This window comes from Ambystoma mexicanum, chromosome 7p, assembly GCF_040938575.1.
Source record: "Ambystoma mexicanum isolate Mex_15411 chromosome 7p, UKY_AmexF1_1, whole genome shotgun sequence".
Taxonomy (NCBI): domain Eukaryota; kingdom Metazoa; phylum Chordata; class Amphibia; order Caudata; family Ambystomatidae; genus Ambystoma; species Ambystoma mexicanum.
Window position 1 is genome coordinate 775,799,912 of NC_090939.1, and position 10,974 is coordinate 775,810,885.

General features: G+C 34.2%; 9 non-coding genes across 9 annotated transcripts; all 9 read right to left on the reverse strand.

Annotated features, from left to right (window-relative positions):
- Positions 1 to 519: 519 nt before the first annotated feature.
- Positions 520 to 592, reverse strand: TRNAR-UCG (transfer RNA arginine (anticodon UCG)). Its single transcript has one exon. It is a non-coding gene; the product is annotated as a tRNA-Arg (tRNA).
- A 1,758-nt stretch (positions 593 to 2,350) lies between these two features.
- TRNAR-UCG (transfer RNA arginine (anticodon UCG)) lies at positions 2,351 to 2,423 on the reverse strand. Its single transcript has one exon. It is a non-coding gene; the product is annotated as a tRNA-Arg (tRNA).
- Positions 2,424 to 3,273: 850 nt separating this feature from the next.
- On the reverse strand, positions 3,274 to 3,346 carry TRNAR-UCG (transfer RNA arginine (anticodon UCG)). The gene has a single exon. It is a non-coding gene; the product is annotated as a tRNA-Arg (tRNA).
- Positions 3,347 to 4,102: 756 nt separating this feature from the next.
- Positions 4,103 to 4,175, reverse strand: TRNAR-UCG (transfer RNA arginine (anticodon UCG)). Its single transcript has one exon. It is a non-coding gene; the product is annotated as a tRNA-Arg (tRNA).
- Positions 4,176 to 5,931: 1,756 nt separating this feature from the next.
- Positions 5,932 to 6,004, reverse strand: TRNAR-UCG (transfer RNA arginine (anticodon UCG)). The gene has a single exon. It is a non-coding gene; the product is annotated as a tRNA-Arg (tRNA).
- An 826-nt stretch (positions 6,005 to 6,830) lies between these two features.
- TRNAR-UCG (transfer RNA arginine (anticodon UCG)) lies at positions 6,831 to 6,903 on the reverse strand. Its single transcript has one exon. It is a non-coding gene; the product is annotated as a tRNA-Arg (tRNA).
- Positions 6,904 to 7,650: 747 nt separating this feature from the next.
- On the reverse strand, positions 7,651 to 7,723 carry TRNAR-UCG (transfer RNA arginine (anticodon UCG)). The gene has a single exon. It is a non-coding gene; the product is annotated as a tRNA-Arg (tRNA).
- A 1,758-nt stretch (positions 7,724 to 9,481) lies between these two features.
- On the reverse strand, positions 9,482 to 9,555 carry TRNAR-UCG (transfer RNA arginine (anticodon UCG)). The gene has a single exon. It is a non-coding gene; the product is annotated as a tRNA-Arg (tRNA).
- Positions 9,556 to 10,335: 780 nt separating this feature from the next.
- TRNAR-UCG (transfer RNA arginine (anticodon UCG)) lies at positions 10,336 to 10,408 on the reverse strand. The gene has a single exon. It is a non-coding gene; the product is annotated as a tRNA-Arg (tRNA).
- Positions 10,409 to 10,974: the final 566 nt, after the last annotated feature.

The following is a 10,974-nucleotide window of genomic DNA, read 5'->3' on the forward strand; positions in this document are numbered from 1 at the left end:
GTCCTACAAAGCATTATGCTGGAAGAAGAACAAATCAGGCAAAATTGTAAACATTATTCAAAACATTTTCATTAAAGCACTCATTTAGTTGCCTAACTTTTAAAAATGTTAATTATTGTTGTTTCTTTGGGCAGTCTTCATCTTCAGAGAGAGAGAGAGAGAGAGAAGACACTTTTTGGTAAACAGTATGAACATCATATTTAAGGCATTCATAAATGACCTATTTCCAGATTCGACGATTTCATTTTTGACTTCTTAAATAATTTCATAGGCCATTGACACCACTTTTAAAGAATGTTAAAGAATGTTGATTCACATACATACATGTCATTACTTAATTAAAACATTCTATGTTATTGCTTCCTGAATGGCTCATTAATCACTAGTTTTTTAGGTTTGTTATATCAATTAATTGGTCATGTAGATGGAGTAAAGCATAATGTACACGAAAGAATTGAAGGATTTCAGTGTTTTCATTCTTTTGGAATGATATGAACTTTGAATGTAAAAAGCTGTAAACGACCACGAAGGGACTCGAACCCTCAATCTTCTGATTCGAAGTCAGACGCCTTATCCATTAGGCCACGCGGTCATACTAGCAATATGCTGGAAGAAGAACAAATCAGGCAAAATTGTAAACATTATTCAAAACATTTTTATTCCAGCACTCATTTTGTTGCCTATCTTTTAAAAATGTTAATTATTGTTGTTTCTTTGGGCAGTCTTCATAGATTCCAATGTTCATACATAGCTTTCACCAGTTGAATCATATAGCAGAAAGGGGTGAAGTGGGGGCCTGTACTATTGTGGAAAAATGTTAATAGTCAAACAAGATGAATTGTGCCATTCTATAATGTGTACCTCGATGGCAAAAGTTAGGCAAATGTTTAAAACTCATTCATGGAGAGAGAGAGAGAGAGAGAGAGAGAGAGAGAGAGAGAGAAAACACACACACTTTTTGGTAAACAATATGAACATCATATTTAAGGCATTCATAAATGACCTATTTCCAGATTCGACGATTTCATTTTTGACTTCTTAAATAATTTCATAGGCCATTGACACTACTTTTAAAGAATGTTGATTCACATACATAAATGTCATTACTTAATTAAAACATTCTATGTTATTGCTTCCTGAATGGCTCATTAATCACTAGTTTTTTAGGTTTCTTATATCAATTAGTTGGTCATGTAGATGGAGTAAAGCATAATGTACACGAAAGAATTGAAGGATTTCAGTGTTTTCATGCTTTTGGAATGATATGAACTTTGAATGTAAAAAGCTCCTCAATCTTCTGATTTGAAGTCAGACGCCTTATCCATTAGGCCACGCGGTCCTAAACAGCATTTTGCTGGAAGAAGAACAAATCAGGCAAAATTCATGGAGAGAGAGAGAGAGTGAGAGAGCGAGAGAGCGAGAGAGAGAGAAGACACTTTTTGGTAAACAGTATGAACATCATATTTAAGGCATTCATAAATGACCTATTTCCAGATTCGACGATTTCATTTTTGACTTCTTAAATAATTTCATAGGCCATTGACACCACTTTTAAAGAATGTTAAAGAATGTTGATTCACATACATACATGTCATTACTTAATTAAAACATTCTATGTTATTGCTTCCTGAATGGCTCATTAATCACTAGTTTTTTAGGTTTGTTATATCAATTAATTGGTCATGTAGATGGAGTAAAGCATAATGACACAAAAGAATTGTAGGATTTCAGTGTTTTCATGCTTTTGGAATGATATGAACTTTGAATGTAAAAAGCTATAGACGACCACCTTCTGATTCAAAGTCGGACTCCTTATCAGTTAGGCCATGTGGTCCTACAAAGCATTATGCTGGAAGAAGAACAAATCAGGCAAAATTGTAAACATTATTCAAAACATTTTCATTAAAGCACTCATTTAGTTGCCTAACTTTTAAAAATGTTAATTATTGTTGTTTCTTTGGGCAGTCTTCATCTTCAGAGAGAGAGAGAGAGAGAGAAGACACTTTTTGGTAAACAGTATGAACATCATATTTAAGGCATTCATAAATGACCTATTTCCAGATTCGACGATTTCATTTTTGACTTCTTAAATAATTTCATAGGCCATTGACACCACTTTTAAAGAATGTTAAAGAATGTTGATTCACATACATACATGTCATTACTTAATTAAAACATTCTATGTTATTGCTTCCTGAATGGCTCATTAATCACTAGTTTTTTAGGTTTGTTATATCAATTAATTGGTCATGTAGATGGAGTAAAGCATAATGTACACGAAAGAATTGAAGGATTTCAGTGTTTTCATTCTTTTGGAATGATATGAACTTTGAATGTAAAAAGCTGTAAACGACCACGAAGGGACTCGAACCCTCAATCTTCTGATTCGAAGTCAGACGCCTTATCCATTAGGCCACGCGGTCATACTAGCAATATGCTGGAAGAAGAACAAATCAGGCAAAATTGTAAACATTATTCAAAACATTTTTATTCCAGCACTCATTTTGTTGCCTATCTTTTAAAAATGTTAATTATTGTTGTTTTTTTGGGCAGTCTTCATAGATTCCAATGTTCATACATAGCTTTCACCAGTTGAATCATATAGCAGAAAGGGGTGAAGTGGGGGCCTGTACTATTGTGGAAAAATGTTAATAGTCAAACAAGATGAATTGTGCCATTCTATAATGTGTAGCTCTCGATGGCAAAAGTTAGGCAAATGTTTAAAACTCATTCATGGAGAGAGAGAGAGAGAGAGAGAGAGAGAGAGAGAGAGAGAGAGAGAAGAGAGAGAGAGAGAGAGAGAGAGAGAGAGAGAGAGAGAGAGAGAGAGAGAGAGAGAGAGAGAGAGAGAGAGAGAGAGAGAGAGAGAGAGAGAGAGAGAGAGAGAGAGAGAGAGAGAGAGAGAGAGAGAGAGAGAGAGAGAGAGAACACACACACTTTTCTGGTAAACAATATGAACATCATATTTAAGGCATTCATAAATGACCTATTTCCAGATTCGACGATTTCATTTTTGATTTCTTAAATAATTTCATAGGCCATTGACACTACTTTAAAGAATGTTGATTCACATACATAAATGTCATTACTTAATTAAAACATTCTATGTTATTGCTTCCTGAATGGCTCATTAATCACTAGTTTTTTAGGTTTCTTATATCAATTAATTGGTCATGTAGATGGAGTAAAGCATAATGTACACGAAGAATTGAAGGATTTCAGTGTTTTCATTCTTTTGGAATGATATGAACTTTGAATGTAAAAAGCTATAAACGACCACGAAGGGACTCAAACCCTCAATCTTCTGATTCGAAGTCAGACGCCTTATCCATTAGGCCACGCGGTCCTACTAGCAATATGCTGGAAGAAGAACAAATCAGGCAAAATGGTAAACATTATTCCAAAACATTTTTATTCCAGCACTCATTTTGTTGCCTATCTTTTAAAAATGTTAATTATTGTTGTTTCTTTGGGCAGTCTTCATAGATTCCAATGTTCATACATAGCTTTCACCAGTTGAATCATATAGCAGAAAGGGGTGAAGTGGGGGCCTGTACTATTGTGGAAAAATGTTAACAGTCAAACAAGATGAATTGTGCCATTCTATAATGTGTAGCTCTCAATGGCAAAACGTAGGCAAATGTTTAAAACTCATTCATGGAGAGAGAGAGAGAGAGAGAGAGAGAAGAGAGAGAGAGAGAGAGAGAGAGAGAGAAAGAGAGAGAAAGAGAGAAAGAGAGAAAGAGAGAGAGAGAGAACACACACTTTTTGGTAAACAATATGAACATCATATTTAAGGCATTCATAAATGACCTATTTCCAGATTCGACGATTTCATTTTTGACTTCTTAAATAATTTCATAGGCCATTGACACTACTTTTAAAGAATGTTGATTCACATACATAAATGGCATTACTTAATTAAAACATTCTATGTTATTGCTTCCTGAATGGCTCATTAATCACTAGTTTTTTAGGTTTGTTATATCAATTAATTGGTCATGTAGATGGAGTAAAGCATAATGTACACGAAAGAATTGAAGGATTTCAGTGTTTTCATTCTTTTGGAATGATATGAACTTTGAATGTAAAAAGCTATAAACGACCACGAAGGGACTCGAACCCTCAATCTTCTGATTCGAAGTCAGACGCCTTATCCATTAGGCCACGCGGTCATACTAGCAATATGCTGGAAGAAGAACAAATCAGGCAAAATTGTAAACATTATTCAAAACATTTTTATTCCAGCACTCATTTTGTTGCCTATCTTTTAAAAATGTTAATTATTGTTGTTTTTTTGGGCAGTCTTCATAGATTCCAATGTTCATACATAGCTTTCACCAGTTGAATCATATAGCAGAAAGGGGTGAAGTGGGGGCCTGTACTATTGTGGAAAAATGTTAATAGTCAAACAAGATGAATTGTGCCATTCTATAATGTGTAGCTCTCGATGGCAAAAGTTAGGCAAATGTTTAAAACTCATTCATGGAGAGAGAGAGAGAGAGAGAGAGAGAGAGAGAGAGAAAACACACACACTTTTTGGTAAACAATATGAACATCATATTTAAGGCATTCATAAATGACCTATTTCCAGATTCGACGATTTCATTTTTGACTTCTTAAATAATTTCATAGGCCATTGACACTACTTTTAAAGAATGTTGATTCACATACATAAATGTCATTACTTAATTAAAACATTCTATGTTATTGCTTCCTGAATGGCTCATTAATCACTAGTTTTTTAGGTTTCTTATATCAATTAGTTGGTCATGTAGATGGAGTAAAGCATAATGTACACGAAAGAATTGAAGGATTTCAGTGTTTTCATGCTTTTGGAATGATATGAACTTTGAATGTAAAAGCTCCTCAATCTTCTGATTTGAAGTCAGACGCCTTATCCATTAGGCCACGCGGTCCTAAACAGCATTTTGCTGGAAGAAGAACAAATCAGGCAAAATTCATGGAGAGAGAGAGAGAGTGAGAGAGCGAGAGAGCGAGAGAGAGAGAAGACACTTTTTGGTAAACAGTATGAACATCATATTTAAGGCATTCATAAATGACCTATTTCCAGATTCGACGATTTCATTTTTGACTTCTTAAATAATTTCATAGGCCATTGACACCACTTTTAAAGAATGTTAAAGAATGTTGATTCACATACATACATGTCATTACTTAATTAAAACATTCTATGTTATTGCTTCCTGAATGGCTCATTAATCACTAGTTTTTTAGGTTTGTTATATCAATTAATTGGTCATGTAGATGGAGTAAAGCATAATGACACAAAAGAATTGTAGGATTTCAGTGTTTTCATGCTTTTGGAATGATATGAACTTTGAATGTAAAAAGCTATAGACGACCACCTTCTGATTCAAAGTCGGACTCCTTATCAGTTAGGCCATGTGGTCCTACAAAGCATTATGCTGGAAGAAGAACAAATCAGGCAAAATTGTAAACATTATTCAAAACATTTTCATTAAAGCACTCATTTAGTTGCCTAACTTTTAAAAATGTTAATTATTGTTGTTTCTTTGGGCAGTCTTCATCTTCAGAAGAGAGAGAGAGAGAGAGAAGACACTTTTTGGTAAACAGTATGAACATCATATTTAAGGCATTCATAAATGACCTATTTCCAGATTCGACGATTTCATTTTTGACTTCTTAAATAATTTCATAGGCCATTGACACCACTTTTAAAGAATGTTAAAGAATGTTGATTCACATACATACATGTCATTACTTAATTAAAACATTCTATGTTATTGCTTCCTGAATGGCTCATTAATCACTAGTTTTTTAGGTTTGTTATATCAATTAATTGGTCATGTAGATGGAGTAAAGCATAATGTACACGAAAGAATTGAAGGATTTCAGTGTTTTCATTCTTTTGGAATGATATGAACTTTGAATGTAAAAAGCTGTAAACGACCACGAAGGGACTCGAACCCTCAATCTTCTGATTCGAAGTCAGACGCCTTATCCATTAGGCCACGCGGTCATACTAGCAATATGCTGGAAGAAGAACAAATCAGGCAAAATTGTAAACATTATTCAAAACATTTTTATTTCCAGCACTCATTTTGTTGCCTATCTTTTAAAAATGTTAATTATTGTTGTTTTTTTGGGCAGTCTTCATAGATTCCAATGTTCATACATAGCTTTCACCAGTTGAATCATATAGCAGAAAGGGGTGAAGTGGGGGCCTGTACTATTGTGGGAAAAATGTTAATAGTCAAACAAGATGAATTGTGCCATTCTATAATGTGTAGCTCTCGATGGCAAAAGTTAGGCAAATGTTTAAAACTCATTCATGGAGAGAGAGAGAGAGAGAGAGAGAGAGAGAGAGAGAGAGAGAGAGAGAGAGAGAGAGAGAGAGAGAGAGAGAGAAAGAGAGAGAGAGAGAGAGAGAGAGAGAGAGAGAGAGAGAGAGAGAGAGAGAGAGAGAGAGAGAGAGAGAGAGAGAGAGAGAGAGAGAGAACACACACACTTTTTGGTAAACAATATGAACATCATATTTAAGGCATTCATAAATGACCTATTTCCAGATTCGACGATTTCATTTTTGATTTCTTAAATAATTTCATAGGCCATTGACACTACTTTTAAAGAATGTTGATTCACATACATAAATGTCATTACTTAATTAAAACATTCTATGTTATTGCTTCCTGAATGGCTCATTAATCACTAGTTTTTTAGGTTTCTTATATCAAATAATTGGTCATGTAGATGGAGTAAAGCATAATGTACACGAAAGAATTGAAGGATTTCAGTGTTTTCATTCTTTTGGAATGATATGAACTTTGAATGTAAAAAGCTATAAACGACCACGAAGGGACTCAAACCCTCAATCTTCTGATTCGAAGTCAGACGCCTTATCCATTAGGCCACGCGGTCCTACTAGCAATATGCTGGAAGAAGAACAAATCAGGCAAAATGGTAAACATTATTCAAAACATTTTATTCCAGCACTCATTTTGTTGCCTATCTTTTAAAAATGTTAATTATTGTTGTTTCTTTGCAGTCTTCATAGATTCCAATGTTCATACATAGCTTTCACCAGTTGAATCATATAGCAGAAAGGGGTGAAGTGGGGGCCTGTACTATTGTGGAAAAATGTTAACAGTCAAACAAGATGAATTGTGCCATTCTATAATGTGTAGCTCTCAATGGCAAAACGTAGGCAAATGTTTAAAACTCATTCATGGAGAGAGAGAGAGAGAGAGAGAGAGAGAGAGAGAGAGAGAGAGGAGAGAAAGAGAGAGAAAGAGAGAAAGAGAGAAAGAGAGAGAGAGAGAACACACACTTTTTGGTAAACAATATGAACATCATATTTTAAGGCATTCATAAATGACCTATTTCCAGATTCGACGATTTCATTTTTGACTTCTTAAATAATTTCATAGGCCATTGACACTACTTTTAAAGAATGTTGATTCACATACATAAATGGCATTACTTAATTAAAACATTCTATGTTATTGCTTCCTGAATGGCTCATTAATCACTAGTTTTTTAGGTTTGTTATATCAATTAATTGGTCATGTAGATGGAGTAAAGCATAATGTACACGAAAGAATTGAAGGATTTCAGTGTTTTCATTCTTTTGGAATGATATGAACTTTGAATGTAAAAAGCTATAAACGACCACGAAGGGACTCGAACCCTCAATCTTCTGATTCGAAGTCAGACGCCTTATCCATTAGGCCACGCGGTCATACTAGCAATATGCTGGAAGAAGAACAAATCAGGCAAAATTGTAAACATTATTCAAAACATTTTTATTCCAGCACTCATTTTGTTGCCTATCTTTTAAAAATGTTAATTATTGTTGTTTTTTTGGGCAGTCTTCATAGATTCCAATGTTCATACATAGCTTTCACCAGTTGAATCATATAGCAGAAAGGGGTGAAGTGGGGGCCTGTACTATTGTGGAAAAATGTTAATAGTCAAACAAGATGAATTGTGCCATTCTATAATGTGTAGCTCTCGATGGCAAAAGTTAGGCAAATGTTTAAAACTCATTCATGGAGAGAGAGAGAGAGAGAGAGAGAGAGAGAGAGAGAGAAAACACACACACTTTTTGGTAAACAATATGAACATCATATTTAAGGCATTCATAAATGACCTATTTCCAGATTCGACGATTTCATTTTTGACTTCTTAAATAATTTCATAGGCCATTGACACTACTTTTAAAGAATGTTGATTCACATACATAAATGTCATTACTTAATTAAAACATTCTATGTTATTGCTTCCTGAATGGCTCATTAATCACTAGTTTTTTAGGTTTCTTATATCAATTAGTTGGTCATGTAGATGGAGTAAAGCATAATGTACACGAAAGAATTGAAGGATTTCAGTGTTTTCATGCTTTTGGAATGATATGAACTTTGAATGTAAAAAGCTCCTCAATCTTCTGATTTGAAGTCAGACGCCTTATCCATTAGGCCACGCGGTCCTAAACAGCATTTTGCTGGAAGAAGAACAAATCAGGCAAAATTCATGGAGAGAGAGAGAGAGTGAGAGAGCGAGAGAGCGAGAGAGAGAGAAGACACTTTTTGGTAAACAGTATGAACATCATATTTAAGGCATTCATAAATGACCTATTTCCAGATTCGACGATTTCATTTTTGACTTCTTAAATAATTTCATAGGCCATTGACACCACTTTTAAAGAATGTTAAAGAATGTTGATTCACATACATACATGTCATTACTTAATTAAAACATTCTATGTTATTGCTTCCTGAATGGCTCATTAATCACTAGTTTTTTAGGTTTGTTATATCAATTAATTGGTCATGTAGATGGAGTAAAGCATAATGACACAAAAGAATTGTAGGATTTCAGTGTTTTCATGCTTTTGGAATGATATGAACTTTGAATGTAAAAAGCTATAGACGACCACCTTCTGATTCAAAGTCGGACGCCTTATCAGTTAGGCCATGTGGTCCTACAAAGCATTATGCTGGAAGAAGAACAAATCAGGCAAAATTGTAAACATTATTCAAAACATTTTCATTAAAGCACTCATTTAGTTGCCTAACTTTTAAAAATGTTAATTATTGTTGTTTCTTTGGGCAGTCTTCATCTTCAGAGAGAGAGAGAGAGAGAGAAGACACTTTTTGGTAAACAGTATGAACATCATATTTAAGGCATTCATAAATGACCTATTTCCAGATTCGACGATTTCATTTTTGACTTCTTAAATAATTTCATAGGCCATTGACACCACTTTTAAAGAATGTTAAAGAATGTTGATTCACATACATAAATGTCATTACTTAATTAAAACATTCTATGTTATTGCTTCCTGAATGGCTCATTAATCACTAGTTTTTTAGGTTTGTTATATCAATTAATTGGTCATGTAGATGGAGTAAAGCATAATGTACACGAAAGAATTGAAGGATTTCAGTGTTTTCATTCTTTTGGAATGATATGAACTTTGAATGTAAAAAGCTATAAACGACCACGAAGGGACTCGAACCCTCAATCTTCTGATTCGAAGTCAGACGCCTTTATCCATTAGGCCACGCGGTGCTACTAGCAATATGCTGGAAGAAGAACAAATCAGGTAAAATTGTAAACATTATTCAAAACATTTTTATTCCAGCACTCATTTTGTTGCCTATCTTTTAAAAATGTTAATTATTGTTGTTTCTTTGGGCAGTCTTCATAGATTCCAATGTTCATACATAGCTTTCACCAGTTGAATCATATAGCAGAAAGGGGTGAAGTGGGGGCCTGTACTATTGTGGAAAAATGTTAACAGTCAAACAAGATGAATTGTGCCATTCTATAATGTGTAGCTCTCAATGGCAAAACTTAGGCAAATGTTTAAAACTCATTCATGGAGAGAGAGAGAGAGAGAGAGAGAGAGAGAGAGAGAGAGAGAGAGACAGACAGAGAGAGAGAGACAGAGAGAGACAGAGAGAGACAGAGAGAGAGAGAGAGAGAGAGAGAGAGAGAAAAAACACACACACTTTTTGGTAAACAATATGAACATCATATTTAAGGCATTCATAAATGACCTATTTCCAGATTCGACGATTTCATTTCTGACTTCTTAAATAATTTCATAGGCCATTGACACTACTTTTAAAGAATGTTGATTCACATACATAAATGTCATTACTTAATTAAAACATTCTATGTTATTGCTTCCTGAATGGCTCATTAATCACTAGTTTTTTAGGTTTGTTATATCAATTAATTGGTCAAGTAGATGGAGTAAAGCATAATGTACACGAAAGAATTGAAGGATTTCAATGTTTTCATTCTTTTGGAATGATATGAACTTTGAATGTAAAAAGCTATAAACGACCACGAAGGGACTCGAACCCTCAATCTTCTGATTCGAAGTCAGACGCCTTATCCATTAGGCCACGCGGTCCTACTAGCAATATGCTGGAAGAAGAACAAATCAGGTAAAATGGTAAACATTATTCAAAACATTTTTATTCCAGCACTCATTTTGTTGCCTATCTTTTAAAAATGTTAATTATTGTTGTTTCTTTGGGCAGTCTTCATAGATTCCAATGTTCATACATAGCTTTCACCAGTTGAATCATATACAAGAAAGGGGTGAAGTGGGGGCCTGTACTATTGTGGAAAAATATTAACAGTCAAACAAGATGAATTGTGCCATTCTATAATGTGTAGCTCTCAATGGCAAAACTTAGGCAAATGTTTAAAACTCATTCATGGAGAGAGAGGAGAGAGAGAGTGAGAGAAGAGAGAGAGAGAGAGAGAGAGAGAGAGAGAGAGAGAGAGAGAGAAAACACACACACACACTTTTTGGTAAACAATATGAACATCATATTTAAGGCATTCATAAATGACCTATTTCCAGATTCGACGATTTCATTTTTGACTTCTTAAATAATTTCATAGGCCATTGACACTACTTTTAAAGAATGTTGATTCACATACATAAATGTAATTACTTAATTAAAACAT